The sequence below is a fragment of the Eretmochelys imbricata genome, chromosome 6 (genome assembly GCF_965152235.1).
Source record: "Eretmochelys imbricata isolate rEreImb1 chromosome 6, rEreImb1.hap1, whole genome shotgun sequence".
NCBI classification, from domain to species: domain Eukaryota; kingdom Metazoa; phylum Chordata; order Testudines; family Cheloniidae; genus Eretmochelys; species Eretmochelys imbricata.
The window spans coordinates 103,732,459-103,745,680 of NC_135577.1; the positions used below are offsets into that span (position 1 = coordinate 103,732,459).

The window sequence follows — 13,222 nt, forward strand, 5'->3', positions numbered from 1 at the left end:
ACCACTCTAGGTGAACGTGTAGCAGTACCCACTATGATTGGTGGGACTTTGGAGATGCGGCAGTGAGTACTGTAGAGAGTACTGTATGGCCTACTATGGTGTCTGCCGTGGTATCTTGCGTGATAGCACAGTTTTTGGCAAACGCGTGTTCAGATGACCATGTAGCCACTCTACAGAGGTCAGAAATGGGTATGTAATGTAGGAAGGCAACGGATGTTGACATAGCTCGAGTGGAATGAGTTCTAATGTCTTCGGGCGGTTGAATATTTTGAATACAGTAAGAGGATGTGATGCAGTCAGAGATCCACTTGGACAGACGTTGTTTAGAGATAGCCGTACCTTTCGATCTTTCGGTGATGGAGTCATGGAGTCGAAAGAGTCGTGGAGATTTACTAAATGGCTTAGTCCTGTCTAAGTAAAAGGCGATTGCTCGCCTGACATCGAGAATATGTAGAGATGCTTCATGTGGAGTCTTGTGAGGTTTGGGATAAAAAGTAGGCAAGTATATCAGTTGGTTAAGGTGGAAGGTGGATATCACCTTAGGGAGAAATTTAGGATGTGGTCTCACAGTGACTTTGTCTTTGGAGAAGATTGTGTAGGGAGGATGGGCTACCAGGGCGCTTGTATTTCACCTACTCTCCTTGCTGATGTTACTGCAACTAAGAAAGCTACCTTCATGGACATATGGAGAAGAGAGGAGGTAGCCAAAGGCTCGAATGGAGGTTTCATGAGAGCGTGAAGAATGAGGTTAAGATTCCATATAGCTGCCGTTGGGTAAATTTCAGGGTAGAGATTTTGCAGGCCTGTGAGAAATCATTTTATGGTGGTGGTGGGGGGCGGGGTAAAGAGTGAATAACCTTCTAATAGGATGTGGAAGGTGGTAAGAGCCGCCAGGTGTACTTTGATAGAGCTGAGCGAAAGTCCATCCTGTTTTAGTCTCAGGAGATAGTCTAGAATGTTAGGGAGGGTCACCGTATTGGGCGTTAAGTGATTACGTGAGCACCAGAGGATGAAACGCTTCCACTTCTGCAGGTAAGTTTTACGAGTGGAGTCTTTTCTACTGTGCAGAAGGACGTATCGTACTTGCTTGGAACAGGCTTTTTCATGGGTTTGGAACCATGAAGGAACTAGGCTGTCAGGTGGAGCTTTTGGAGCTGGGGGTGAAGAACCCGTCCATTGTCCTCGGAAAGGAGATCTGGCCTGTTGGGGAGAGCCCGTGGATGATGGGAGGACATGCGGAGTAGGTAAGGATACCACGTCTGTCTTGGCCAAGCTGGGGCAATAAGGATGATCCAGGTCTTGTCGTCTACGATCTTCCAAAGAACGCTGTGTAGCAGAGGGATTGGTGGGAAGGCGTAGAGGAGAGAGTTGTTCCACGGGATGAGGAACATCCTAAGGATCCAATCCCGAGTCCCGCTCTGGAGCGAAACAGACGACATTTTCGATTCTGGGATGTGGCAAAGAGGTCTATTGACGGGGTGCCCCTGAGGCAGAATAGCTGTTGAAGTATTGCGGGATGCAGTTCCCATTTGTGTTCTGTTGAGAAGCATCTGCTGAGTGCATCGGCAGTAGTGTTGTGGCAGCCTGGTAGGTAGGAAGTGATGATTTGATTTGTATTTGATGTTGTATGCACCAATTCCATAGTCAGATGGCTTCCATGCAAAGGGAATGTGATCGGGCTCCCCCTTGTCTGTTGGTGTAGTACATACATGCTATGTTGTCTGTTAAGACCAGAATAGATTTGTTCTTTATGAGGGGAAGAAAGTGAAGGCATGCTCGCCTCACTGCTCTGAGCTCTAAGAGATTTATGTGTAGGTGTGTCTCTGATGCGGACCACTGGCCTTGTGCCCTATGTCCCCCTAAATGCACTCCCCAGCCAATTAGGAAAGCGTCCGTGGTAAGCATGAGCATTGGGGATCGTTGCTGGAAGGAAACCCCCATGCAGAGGTTTTCTGGTCTTGTCCATCAATGTAGGGAAGCTGGGCCATTGGGAGGAGGAGTTAGCAGTATTCCTAAGGTGTATCTGTTGGGTTTGAAATTGGAATTGAGCCAGCCCTGAAGACATCTCATGTATAGCCTGGCATACTGGACCACGAAGGTGGTGGCTGCCATGTGACCAAGGAGCTGTAGACAGATTCTTCCCTGTGTCCTGGGACGAATAGAGAGTGTGCGTATGAGCTGCGTGATAGTGAGGAATCTATGGTATTGGAGCGAGGCCCTGCTCTGGATTGAGTCGAGATGAGCTCCGATGAACTCGATCTGTTGTGTAGGTGTCAGGGTGGATTTTTGGATGTTTATTTGGAGGCCTAGGCTGTGAAATAGGGAGATGGCAAATCGGGTAGCTTGAAGTGTCTCACCATAGGAGTTGCCTTTGATGAGGCAATCGTCCAGGTAGGGGAAAATCGTGATCCCATGTTTGTGGAGGTGAGCCATGACCACAGCTAGAGTTTTGGAAAAGACTCTCGGTGCTTTGGAGAGGCCAAAAGGAAAAACTCTGTATTGAAAATGGTCATGACCGATTGCGAATCATAGGAAGCGTATGTGAGCTGGATGAATTGATATATGAAAATAAGCGTCCTGTAGGTTGAGGGCTGTGAACCAGTCCCCTTGATCCGGTGCAGGAATTATTGTGCTCAGTGTGACCATCTTGAATTTTTATATCCTCACAAATTTGTTCAGTCGGTGTAGATCTAGCATAGGCCTCCATCCCACGGTCTTTTTCTGGGTCAGGAAGTAATGGAGTAGAACCCTTTCCCTCAATGTTGCGTCGGACAGGTTCCACTGCACCTAGCTGGAGAAGGTGAGCCACTTCTACGCGAAGTAGGTGCTCATGAGAGGGTCCCTAAAGAGGGATGGGAAAGGGTAGGAGGATAGGATATGAATGGGATGGAATAACCGGACTGAACTATTTCAAGGACCCAGCGATCCTGTGTAATATGCTGCCAGGCATGTTGGAAACTCTGGAGGCGGTAGCCAAATGGGCAAGTAGGCTGTGGAATCAAGGAGTAGTCGTACAGACCCTCGACCAACGTTTCAAATTGTTGTTTATTCCCAGATGGGTGGGAGGTGGTTGCTTGAGTTTTATTTTGTCTGCGCTACGCGGGTCTAGAGCGATTCCAATTTATGTCATATGGTTTGGGTTGAGGCCGATAATATAGTTGTGTGCATGGTCTTTGGTAAGGTTGGTATCGTTGTCTCCTGGGAAGAGATGGGTGAATATCCAAGGTGCGCAGTGTCGTTCTAGAATCTTTCACAGCGTGAAGTAGTTCATCAGTTTTTTGGAAAACAGTCTGTCTTTATCAAAGGGGATGTCCTCCACTTTGGTCTGCAGATCTTTACGGATGCCAGATGCAGAAAGCCATGAAGATCTGCGCATAACCACAGCAGTTGCAGTAGTATGGGCTGCTGTGTCTGCCGTGTCTAAAAGAGGCTTGTAGGGCCGTTCTGGAAATCAATTGGCCCTCGCTCAGAAGTGATTTGAAGTCTGCTCTCCTGTCCTCTGGAACGTAGGAGGCAAATTCAAAAAGTTTATTGTAGTTATCAAAGTCGTAGCTGGCGGAGGAGTGCAGAGTAGTTTGCAATCCTGAATTGAAGAGTGGAGGACATGTAAACCTTGCGTCAGAAGACGTCAAGGCATTTAAGGTCCTTGTCTTGCAGGGTGTGCCGATATTGTGGCTGTTTTGTCCTTTGTGCGACTGCATCCATGACAAGAGACTTCGTTTGTGCGTGAGAAAATAGGAAGTCAGCATCCTTAGCAGGAACATAGTATTTACGTTCGGCCTTTCTGCAGGTAGGTAATAAAGAAGCTGGAGTTTGCCAGAGAGTGTCAGCTGGTTCCAGGAGAGCTTCATTTATAGGGAGCATGATCTTTGAGGGTGCAGAGGGTTGAAGGATTCTGAGGAGTTTGTGTTGTGTCTCCTGAACTTCTTCTAGGGGGATGTCTTGACTGAGTATTGAAAAGCTCTTGAAATTGTTTACAGTCGTCCATGTTCTGTGGAGGCGGGGGGGTGGGGGGGAGGAAGAGGGCTCTGTCTGGAGCAGATGGAGAATTAGGGGTCAGTCAATCAGGATATGGTTCGTTGCTCACGTTCTCAGGAGGGGGTTCAGGTACTCTAGAATTGAATGGAGCTGGAGATCGAGGCACTGAAGCAAGTGGTGGTTTAGTGGAAGAGGTCTGAGGATGAGTGGCAGGAGGATGTGGCCAAGGGTACCACTGGGGCCAAGGCATAGGCTAGGAAAACTTAGGTGCCATCCACGGGGGGGCAAAGTAGGGAAACTGAGGCTGGTGGCTGAGGACCGTAGCCTGACGTGGAAGAGGGTCCAGCGGAGGAGGAGAGACAGGTGGGGAGAACTCCGCCTGCTGCTGTATATCGGGTTCGCTGCCAGTGAAGGTAGCCAGTTCAGGTGGTGAGAGCGGCTGTTCGAAGAGTGAGCCCGGTGTATCCAGGAGCGGCGAGTTAGGCTCGGTGGCACTGAGAGGTCACATTCAGTGAGGAACTGCTGCTCCTGCTCACTGGGCTGCGCTGAGCCTGGACTGTGCTCTACCGCATTGGCATTGGAAAGTGAAAGTGACAGCGGTGCCGCGGGTCTGTGAGAAGTGCCCTGCAGGGGGTCCGCTGCCGGGGCAGGAGGCAGGCTCGGTGCTGACATTCTTCCCGGCTCCAGGGCAGAGCGCGCAGCCGGCACCACGGCTATTTTTAGCGCTGAGGCACTCGGTGCCGCGGAGACCATCCCGGTACGGGAGGTTGGGTTCCTGCCTCTGCGGTCTGTGGGAGCCGCGGCGGAGGAGGCTTTAGAAAGGGCTGAGGCGCCTGCCTGTGGCGCTGTCAGCACAGAGGGTAAGGATCTCGCAGGAGACTCTTTACCCTTGTCAGAGTCTCTCCCCGGAGACTGCTGTGCTTCTTGCCTCTGCTCCAGAGAGGGTGAAGCAGCGCTCTGCACTGGTTCGGCTCTGGCCGGGGAGTGTGTAGGAGCGGGTTTAACTTTCCCCGTCTCCGAAAGGGGCTGCAGGGATTTTTCCATCAGACGTATTTTAAGTCGCAGGTCCCTGTCACGCCGAGCCCTTGACTTGAGGCTCGTACAGTGGAGGCACTTTGCAGGGATGTGGGTTTCTCCGAGGGACTCACAATGTGAGTGCCCATCCGACCGTGACATGGAGTCCTGACAGGAAACACACTTTCTGAATCCTGAACCCCCTGGCATTGTGAACTAGAAATGCCAGGGGAGAGTGTCTCAGCAGGAGGCAAGCCTGAAGCGAAAAGTTTTTTGTTTTTTTGTTTGTTTTCTTTTAAACTATGTAACTACACTAAAGGAAGGGAAACAACTGGGATGTAACTAATAACTATTTCTATATTCTTTGATACTTTTTTTCCTACAGAGACCAGGGAAGAGAAATAACACTGCCCCAAGTCCCGTCTTCAGCCAGGGACGGTTGAGAAGAAACTGAGGGGGGTGCGGGATGCAGGTGCTCAGGAAGATTCCAACGAGATGGGAGATACCAACTGAGCGCCTGTGTCCCAACCAGGCACTGTTACCGAAAAGCTCCCATCAACGGCGCTGGGACGCACCGACACCTAGAGTGGAGCACCCACAGGGACAGCACTCGAAGAAGAACTAGGGGTTACAGTGGGCGAGAAGCTGGATATGAATCAAACCTGCGCCCTTGCTGCCAAGAAGGCTAACAGGATTTTGGGCTGTATAAGTAGGAGCATTGCCAGCAGATCAAAGAACGTGATCATTCCCCTCTATTCGGCACTGGTGAGGCCTTGTCTGGAGTACTGTGTCCAGTTTTGGGCCCCACACTACAAGAAGGATGTGGAAAAATTGGAGAGAGTCCAGCGGAGAGCAACAAAAATGATTAGAGGACTGGAGCACATGATTTATGAGGAGAGGCTGAGGGAAATGGGATTATTTAGTCTACAGAAGAGCAAGGGGGGATTTGATAGCTGCTTTCAACTACCTGAAGAGGAGTTCCAAAGAGGATGGATCTAGGCTGTTCTCAGTGGTAGCAGATGACAGAACAAGGAGTAATGGTCTCAAGTTGCAGTGGGGAAATTTAGGTTGGATATTAGGAAAAAAACTTTTTCACTAGGAGGGTGGTGAAGCACTGAATGGGTTACCTAGGGAGGTGGTGGAATCTCCTTCCTTAGAGGTTTTTAAGGTCAGGCTTGACAAAGCCCTGGCTGGGATGATTTAGTTGGGGATTGGTCCTGCTTTGAAGCAGGGGGTTGGACTAGATGACCTCCTGATGTCCCTTTCAACCCTGATATTCTGTGATTCTATAACCCCTACACTCCATGTGCTGAAATCTGAATTGATAAAAAGTGGAGCACTCAGTGTTCTATCTTGCTAAAATGAGTGTTATTTATAGAAGGATATTAGCTCTCTTTCAATTACAAAAAAATTGCTCAGTCTGAAACTTTTATTTCCCATGAGATAAATGACAAATGTTTACCTTCAGACGACGAATTCAAAGACATTTTTATCTGTCAGAATGTTTATGTATTAACACTACAATTCTACCAGGATCCTTTCACTGGGAATGTCAATTCACAACTTGATCTTTCTAGCGGATAGGTTTTTCATTTCTTAAATTAGCAGAATACTTATGGCTAACACTGGAATTTACGATTTCATGATTTTGCCATGTGTGTATGTGTACTGATATGCGTGACATAACAGATTATAACAAAACAATAGGCAAACCCAGAGCTTTTTAATTAGGATCTCATGGTTGTTTTCTTTGCATGTGATTGTTGATATAAGATGCATCGTCAGATACATGCATGCAAATAAATTCTATCATAGACTTAATAGGACTTGCACATTCAGTAAAGTAGAGAGACTGGGGAAGAAATCCTTATCCTACAGAAGCCAATGGCAGATTTGCCCCTGACTTCAATGGGGCCAGGATTTCAACCTTGATCTTCACAGACTTTACAAGAATAATAGTGTGGAATTTAGCCTGTTTTAATTCTACGTATTGTGATCACTTTCTATTAAGAAAGGGGTACAAAAAAGTAATAAAGTAACACACATAAAGTTAATTTAGTCTTCCCTTTCTCCCTCATTTCTTGAGGCAGCACACATGGTTATTAAGCACCAGTATAATTAATGCCACATTTTGCGGTGGTGTAATGTGAGTGAGGGGAAATATACTCAGGAACGTATGTGATCAAGGAGCCATCTGAGAATTTTTTTCTAAAGAGAAAAGCTAGAGGGGATGGGCAAAAAGATCAAAGTTGCACAATCTCGAGTTCCAAATTACATGTTCTCGAGCTTGCATTCCTCACTTCCATTAAAAATGGAGTGCCAAGGGGAAAAGATCACCAGAGGCACAACCCAATAAAGGTCTGAGTAATGAGGAGGTTACTTGGAAGTCTATGTGTAACCAAGTCTGGGACGCTCCATAAAATCTGCCTCTCCCCGTCCTTCGTGCTACCATTTGGAGCAGGAAGTCGCAACAACTCCTTTGGCTACGTGCCCAGGCCATTTCTTAACTCTTGCTTCGGTGTCCCTTATGTCAGATGTCTATCAGTGTCTCCTCAGGCAGATGCACCAAATTCCATTTTTTAATTTTTTAAAACATTTAATTTTAACTTTAATTTTTTTTTAAAGATTAGTTAATAGTAGTTTCAGGTACTGCCCGAATGCCCCTTCTAACTGCTGTGTTTACAGTCACATTTTCCTATTTCTCCCCCCCCCCCCGCCCATTTATCTTTTTTCTCTCCCCTCTTGCTGTGTGAAAGGCCCACACAAACAGGAGAAACTAACTCCCTGTACAGGGGAGAAAGTGCCAAAGTGCTGTCAAAGGCACCAAAAAACAAACAGGGAAGAATAGCAAGAAATGAGGAGTTAGGGGAGGAAAGGGGTGCCTGTCCTCCTCCTTAAATTCCTTTCATTTAAGTAGTCTTGGAGATATCTATCACAGCAGTAGGTAAAACATTTTCAGAGAGAAACAGAATCTTTAAAGCGATGGTGCCCCTTCAACAGACACCAGATCCAGTTCCACTTATAAATTATAAGTTTAACTGGTAGAGGGCAGAAAGAAGAAAATCAAAACAAAACCACCAGAGCTAAACTGTCAAAAGCACAGCTGGCTAGCTTCTAAGCTTTCTGACAGAGGAAGTTTGGTAAGTTACTGGTACATGGGGTACATGAGGTCTACCACAATGTGGCTCTGTCTCCCTCTAGTACAGTGGTTCTCAACCTGTGGCCTGCTTGTGGCCCAATCAGCACACAGCTGGACTATATACAGAAGTTTATGAGTCTCCTATTGCCTCGAAAGCTAATGGACCTGGCTCTTCAGCTCAAACAGTGGACAATCAGGCTTTTAGATGCAGAGATAGAAAGAGCTTATGCTCTTATGTTTACCAGAGTGTCTTTCACCAGGTTGCCAGACCATCAGCTAGTGTTTCTGATTCTCTCTCTCTCTCTCTACGGGTATGGCTACACAGCAAAAAAAAAAAAAAAAACCACCCCAAAATGTATATTCTTAACTCGGTTTAGCTAACCGGGGTTAAAATGGCAGTGACAACACTGCAGCTCAGCTTTTAACTCAGGTTAGAAGCTTGAGTTCAACCCCAGGCTGCCCTATAGAATTTAACTCAAGCTGCTAGTCCAAGTTAAAAACCAAGTTGCCATGCCTTCACTGCTATTTTAACCTGAGTTAACTAATGCAGGTTATCTTAGGCCTCAACTGGAGTATTGTGTCCAGTTCTGGGTGCCACATTTCAGGAAAGATGTGGACAAATTGGAGAAAGTCCAGAAAAGAGCAACAAAAATTATTAAAGGTGTAGAAAACATGACCTATGAAGGAAGATTGAAAAAATTGGGTTTGTTTAATCTGGAAAAGAGAAGACTGAGAGGGGACAAGATAACAGTTTTCAAGTACATAAAAGGTTGTTACAAGGAGGGAGAAAAATTGTTGCTCTTAACCTCTGAGGACAGGATAAGCAGCAATGAGCTTAAATTGTAGCAAGGGAGGTTTAGGTTGGACATTAGGAAAAACCTGTCAGGGTGCTTAAGCACTGGAATAAATTGCCTAGGGAGGCTGTGGAATCTCCATCACTGGAGATTTTTAGGAGCAGGTTAGACAAACACCTGTGCGGGATGGTCTAGATCGGTGGTCACCAACCATCGATATCGATCTCCGGCAGCACAGCGGGGCTGCCACTAAGACAGGCTCCCTGCCTGTCCCAGTCCCACATCGCTCCCAGAAGTGGCCAGAGAGGCCCCACGGGCAGGGGAAGAGGAGTCTCCCTCCACACGTTGCTCCTGCCTGCAAGCACTGCCCCCGCAGTTCCCATTGGCCAGGAACGGGGGAGCTGTGGCCAATGGGAGCTGTAGGGGTGGTGCTTGTAGAGAGGGGCAGCACGCAGAGCCATGTGCCACCTGCCACCCCCCAAGGGCCACAGGGGCGCGTTGACCCCTTTCGGGAGCGGCGTAGGGCTGGGGTAGGCAGAGAGCCTGCCTTAGCGGCAGCCACACTGCACCACCGACCAGGAGCCGCCGGAGGTAAGTGCTGCTTGCGGGAGGCCGCACCCAAACTCAAACCCGCTGCCCCAGGCTCAGCCCAGAGCCCCCTCTCACACTGCAAACCCCTTGGCCCCAGCCCAGAGCCCGCAGCCCCTCCCGAACCCCAACTCCCTACCTCAGCCCAGTGAAAGTGAGTGAGGGTGGGAAAGGGGGGGGATGGAGTGAGAGGGGTGGGGCTTTGGGGAAGGGGTAGGGCCTCAGAGAAGGGAAGGGGTAGATCCTGGGTTGCCCTTAAATTCAAAAAAGTGATCTTGGGCATAAAAAAGGTTGGAGACCACTGGTCTTGATAATACTTAGTCCTGCCATGAGTGCAGGGAACTGGACAAGATTACCTCGAGGTCCCTTCCAGCCCTATGATTCTATCTAGCCCAAATTAAGAAGGACTTTTTTTCGGCCATGTAGACATATCCTAAATCGGTGTGGGTCATTCACCAGAAAGGTGAGAGTTGTCGTCGTCCTGTCTCCTCCAGACTATTGTCAATTTTGTCTTCTAATGTGGCAACAGAACATGTTGCTAGTCCAAGTCTGGTCCTCTCCCGTAGAGACTGAAAATCATCTCCTCTGTGGCATCTTCCATTTAATTTCTTCCACTGCCTCCATCATTGTGGTTTCTGAGCACCCTGGAAAAATTAGCTGTATTCCTGAGGGGACTGGAACCACCAATCTTTCGGTTAAGAGTTGAACACACCAACCCATTACATTTAAGAGATACATGAAATTAGTTATTGTTCTCAAACCAGTGGACATGTGCTCACATTGCAAACCTCACTGCCACCTCACCATGAGCAATAATCCCTTTAAATCAGGATTCAGATACCTTGGTGGGGTACTGTTGAACAAGCTTTCACTGTCCCTGCCAGCACTGTATCTGCTCTGTGGATAGAGGACTTCTGCCAGGGTTGCCAATCCAATATCTAGACATTGTCACTTAAAATTTATAAAGCATAAAAAGGGAGCCTGTTTTGTGACAAACCTCCATTCATTTCGCTAATTGGCAGCCCACACTTATTGCTAGTCTAAACAAAACATCCTGAACCCTTTTGTGTGCACACACTTGTAACTTTCAAGCCAAATTCCATTTTTCAATTTACAAATGCAAAGCTCTTTTCTTATTAAAAATCAGAAGAGGGAAGCATCTTCCACTCTAATTTACTGCAGGATTCTAATGGGCTATTGCTAGGATGAGGAACTTAAGAGAACTGCTACATTTAAGAAGGATCTTTAATGAACTGAGTTGAAGAAACAGGAGCAGTGCACAACCCCTATCCCCCCACCACCCCAAGCTCCCTAGCATTTCATACCTGTTCAGATCATTAGTGCAGAAAGATTGAATTGAAGATTGCAGGTGACTGGGGAAGAGAGTTCCCATGAATCAGGTTAACATTGCACACAGCAGGTTTCTGCTTGACAGCAAGCTGACTGCTTCCCAGGGGGAGATGGTAAGCCAGTTTCCGAGCCTGGGTTCCTCTCAGTGGTGCTGGCAATGCAACGAAAAGTATGCTACACTAAGCAATCCTTTACACAAGAATCTAATCTATACTTGATGCACAGCTGTCAAATTTCTGATTCTTCCGGTACTGGAAGGAGGAGATTAATAGATTCTGAGGTCAGAAAGGACCATTGTGATCAGCTAGTCTGACCTCCTGTATAAAACAGGCCACAGACTTCCTCAAAACAATTCCTAGAGCGTAGCTTTTTGAAAAACATCCACTCTTGATTTAAAAATTGCCAATGATGGAGAATCCACCATGACCCTTGGTAAATTGTGCCAATGGTTAATTACTCACTGCAAAACATTTCCGGCTTCTTTCCAATCTGTATTTGTCTAACTTTACCTTCCAGTCATTGGATTGTACAGGATTGGTAGGAGATTTGGATTGTTTCTACTGCTCTTCCCCACTTTGCTTCCTTGCCCCTTCTAACCCTGTCCTCATCTCCATCCAGCCATTTTTGCCTTGACAGGAATGCTAAACCATCATCTTCCTCTTCTCCTTCAATCAGTTCAGTTATCAGCAGTCCCCAGTCCTCCTGACCAGTAGGCTGTCCCCGCTAGTTGTCTAGAAACAGGAAACAACTGAGGTCTGTGACCCAGCTGGCCCCTATTAAAGATGTTAGCATCAGTTCCCATTGTTCCTGTCTATGTCTTTGTTAGGAGGAAATAATCCATTTGTCTAGGCAGGAATAGGGGGTGTTGGAGAATATGGATCTGATGGTATAAAGCTTTGACCATATATTGCATTTATAAGGTTTTTCATTCTAACAAGCTGCAAATTATTGGTCAGAGGAGAAAAAACAGGAGCTGGATGCAAGAGGCAAGATTTTGTGTCTTGCAGAGATAGCGCTTCAGCTATCAGCAGGGTCTGGCGTGGATACACGTTGCAATGAAAATTTATCAGCTACAAAACAGGAAGTGTTACAAGAGCTACATGCATGTGCTAAATTGCTAAACTCCAAGCCAGGTACGGGGGGGAGGGGGGAGGAAGAAGAGGAAACTGAAAACTAATGGAGGCAGGAGGCCTCCTCCATCCGAACATCTTATCACACTTCCTATATTGTAACACACCAAGGGGTCAGGTTCTTGCTTGGTCACACATACTGAGAGTGTTCTTCAGCGCTGACCTTCTAGGACCTTTGTTCCATATAACATTTGAATGGCGAAGTGCTAGGGTTATAACTGGTCTAATTGTGCAGCTCTCAAACTGAAGCACAATGAAATGTGCTCAGAGGCATCAAGATTTCAAGTTTTTTATTAAAGGAAATGCTTATTTTCTGTCCTCTACAACAGTAAACATTTTCATGAGGTTTAACAGACTGGCTCACTTTAAACTGCAGTGTCTGTATTAGGGGCTCTGTGCTTCGATCTCACGAAGGCCCCAATCCAGCAAAGCATGTAAGCGTATGCTTAAACCCAATGACATCAATGAGCCGTAACCATGTACTTAAAGGTAAGTATGTGTATAAGTGCTTTGCTGAATAGGGATGGACTGCTGAATTAGGGCCTCAAAGCCACACTGAGTTACTCTAGCTTACTGTATATATTTTAAAAATTGTTAACAGGACAGCTCATGCCTGCTGCTATAGTCATTTGGTTTTGCATGAGTAAAGTCAACTGAAATGGCCAGCTGACAGCAAAAGTTGGCTTCTATTTGAATTCTTAGAAAATGAGGCTGGAAGTTTCTCATCAGTAAATACAACACCTCTATTAAGATGTGTGAAAAGTATAATTTGTTCACCACTCTTCTTACCAGCATAAAATCGTAGGACAGGAACTTCCCATCAAACAAGGCAACTATTCAACATACCACTGAAAAGTCAGAGCACAAAATGAAGCCAAAAGGGATGAAAATAGAACATCCCTCAGTCAAGAATTTAAAAAAAAAAAATTTCAGTTCTCACTTTTGTACCTCTCCACACAGAACCCTACATTATGATTAAGGCTACGATTTTGTCACGGAATCTGACTTCCAAAGATCCCTTTAGCCATGGGGGCTGGGAACTCATGGCGATCGGGGGAGGTCCCAGATGACTGGAAAAAAGCTAATGTAGTGCCCATCTTTAAAAAAGGGAAGGAGGAGGATCCGGGGAACTGCAGGTCAGTCAGCCTCACCTCAGTCCCTGGAAAAATCATGGAGCAGGTCCTCAAGGAATCAATTCTGAAGCACTTAGAGGAGAGGAAAGCGATCAG

The 13,222-nt window shown here is 46.7% G+C and overlaps 1 protein-coding gene across 4 annotated transcripts in view; it reads right to left on the minus strand.

Annotated features, from left to right (window-relative positions):
- Window positions 1-13,222, minus strand: part of ITPK1 (inositol-tetrakisphosphate 1-kinase) — a 243,707-nt gene that overhangs the window by 134,952 nt on the left and 95,533 nt on the right. The window contains exon 2 of one of the 4 annotated variants that reach the window (XM_077819301.1): window positions 10,839-11,014. The exons of the other annotated variants lie outside the window; for them this stretch is intronic. The gene's annotated coding sequence lies outside the window, so the exon portion shown is untranslated. The remainder of the gene's footprint in view (window positions 1-10,838; window positions 11,015-13,222) is intronic. 4 annotated transcript variants of the gene reach the window in all.